Source organism: Nematolebias whitei, chromosome 1, assembly GCF_014905685.2.
Source record: "Nematolebias whitei isolate Nwh7 chromosome 1, NemWhi1, whole genome shotgun sequence".
NCBI lineage: Eukaryota > Metazoa > Chordata > Actinopteri > Cyprinodontiformes > Rivulidae > Nematolebias > Nematolebias whitei.
This window is the reverse complement of record NC_056498.1, coordinates 70,209,971-70,212,942: the sequence shown is the minus strand read 5'-3', so window position 1 is coordinate 70,212,942 and position 2,972 is coordinate 70,209,971. Positions and strand designations below refer to the sequence as shown.

General features: G+C 39.6%; 1 protein-coding gene across 2 annotated transcripts in view; it reads left to right on the top strand.

The window, feature by feature from the left end:
• The window catches only part of LOC119413374 (spectrin beta chain, non-erythrocytic 1), a 193,832-nt gene that overhangs the window by 135,123 nt on the left and 55,737 nt on the right, over window positions 1–2,972 (top strand). The gene's annotated exons all lie outside the window — the stretch shown is intronic.

Sequence of the window (2,972 nt, the reverse complement as noted above, 5' to 3'; positions counted from 1 at the left end):
CCCTCAGCTGCCGCCGGTAGCTATCCCCCCCCCCCCCCCCCCCCCCCAACACATACACACACCTCCAGCATCACAGGCAGCAGAAAACACTACAAAAACTGCATAATTAAAATAAAGAAAAGTTGCATCAACTCTGTAATTTCTGCAGCAAACTGGTTAAAATGGTTAAATCAAAGTAGCTGACTGAACTTTTTCTTTATCCTCGAGCCTAACTGCAGAATTATTAAAAGATTAGAACATTTTTGAATTGATCGACGTTAAAGTTCAGCCAAAAGAACAGTATTTCTATTGAAGCTGTTCTCCTCAGTTTGGTTAAACTGGTTTCTTCTCCAGCTCAATCATTTTGCTCCACAAATCTGCAGCGTGTGCGTCAAGTCCTCTTCTTTATTGTGCTCTAATTTACATTTTAATCAGCTGCTTCCACTACTAGCTGCTTTTAAAATATTTGAGGTATTTCCTGACACGGTGACGGTGAACACAAAGCCATCTCACGTGTGTTGTGATTACTGCTGAGTCAGCGGCTTTTCAGTCAGTAACCTTCAGAACCGCCTCTGAGGCCCGGAGGCAGCAGACGCAGGAAGCTCCGACTTGAAGGTTCGACTCATTAAGAAACACTTGGGTAATTTAGCAGCAGGCTAAAATGAGCTGAAGGTTAATGCAGCTGATTATTGAGCATGCATCAGGATGTTAATGCAGCTGATTTTCTGTTTGAAGCCCGATGGACCTCAGGAACTGTCAGAGATGTTCCGATTCAGCCTTGGAGCCTGGAAGTGACTGTCTGGCTTCGATCCAGCTGAAGGTGGTTGGTGTGACTGAGCAGAGGGCTGCTGCCTTTTTTATTTATTTAAGAAGAAATGATTCAGGATGGTCAAATATCACTTTGTACATTTACTCCACATAAAACTTTATTTTGTCTGAATAACAGAATAAACTCAGAGGAAAACAACGAAGTGCTGCATCTAGAGGCGTTGGCAAATGAAAAACGATTAAAATACATGCACTGATTAAATAAAGTTTTACATTTTGCCTATATTCATACTTGAATTATTATGGACTTCAATGCCCAAACCTTTTATCACACTTTTTAAAAATCCTGTAGGATTTCCCCTCATTTTTCCTTACGGCCCTTTCAACTTTAGATGTACTGAAAAAACATCAATCCTTGCAGCTGGATCAGGAGTACAGTAGTCCCTCGTTTATCGCGGGGGATCCGTACCCTGAAGCTCCGTGATAAGTGAAAAACTGCAAAGTAGGAGTAGTAGTACAAGTAGTAAGTAGTAGTTTATTTTAGTATTCATATTTAAGGTGTTTTCAACCTTTCCCACACTCTTGCAATATTCTAAACAATGTTTCTAAACTCTAAATGCTCTAAAAGAGCACAGAGTGTCATGATCTCAGCTCTCTGCCACCTGCAAGTGCTCTCGGCCACGCCCACTTCTCCGCTGCAGAGCAGACATGACAGACTGCAGGAGGAAGCTTCTCCCTGTAACTGTGGGCTTCACGCAGGTGCTAAATAATTTAAAATAATTTATTTTAAATTGAAAAAAAAAATCCATGCTGATCGTGCGGCTCATCCATCAATCAGCCAGTTGTGTTTCATGTCCAATCTTATTTTGAAAAGCCTTGGTAGAGCGAGTCTCCGAAAAACGAACCGCGAAATAGCGCGGGACTACTGTACTGTGCTCTGACTTTTGGTAGCTGTATATTGTATAACAGGTGAACTTTACAAATCAAATGTGGAAAAAAAAGTATCCATGAACGGCAGATTTTGGTGTAACTTGAGAAAACCCAGTTCTCTGTGGAGTTCCACAGCTCAGACGCACGTCAGAACCACCGTTCAAAGTTCAAACAGGTCACAGAAAGTTGAACTTCACAGGACTGAACTGGTAATTTTAATTATTTTACAGAGATTTGATTTTACTGCAGAATGTTCAAGTTAAGATGTAAGGATGGCATGCTGGCTTTTAACCATCAAATGTTTTTAAACTAATTGCAAGAGGAATAAAAAAAAAAATACTATTTTATTCCCACTATCTTTTTTGTAAATTCACAAATGATGCATAAAAAAATAGAGATTTTTGTCTTCTTTTACCCAATGATGTAACTCTCACTGCTATAGGAATGTTTTCCATGATGTTCCCAGGAGTGCAGAGTGCACACACCCAAACGTTCATCAACTTCCACTGAACCGGAGCTCAGTTTTCTCTGTTAAACTGGAGCTAAACTGTCTTTTTAACTTAACCTCTCTCATAAAAGACTTTAAATAATAAAAATGAACATCTTTCTAATAACCATGGCAACCAGTGACTCAGCAGATTGTCTTTGATTTTACCCATCAGGCTTCTCTTTGATATTTTTCTGTTATGACTGATCCACAGATACTGTTCAGTTTCAGGTTTTATTTTATCTTTACAAATTCTGAACGGCGTTGGCGAGGGAGTCACAAAGTGCTCCGAATGTGCACACGAGTTCTAACCTTCCTTGCACGAGTCACTGGGCCTCACTCTGATGGACAGGAAATTTGAATATGTTGGAAAGTATTGTGTGAAACGTTTTCCTCAACACATTCAGAGTCTTTACAGAAGATGTCTGGAACATGTCCGGTTCCACTTTCATAGCTATAAAAAAAAACAAAAAACTTTTTTTTATTGTTTATAGGCAGTGGTGATTTGAGCCTCTTTTTGGAGGGTGCTCAAACACCCTTAAATTTAAACTCATCACCCCTGAAAAATAAAGAATCCATCTTTAGGATTTTGTAAGAAAGCTCAGTTCTCAAACCTTAGATTCACCAAAATATTGAAGAAATATGGAATAAATGATGACACTCTTAAACAGGCCAGTTTAATCTGATGTTTTTTTGCTCGAGTTGGATCCTCAATGCCACCTATCAATCAATTCAGTATCAGCAACCTCAATTTGTCCTAAAGTGAAAAGCCCCTTACCTGTAGAAGTTGTGTGTGTGTGTGTGTGGG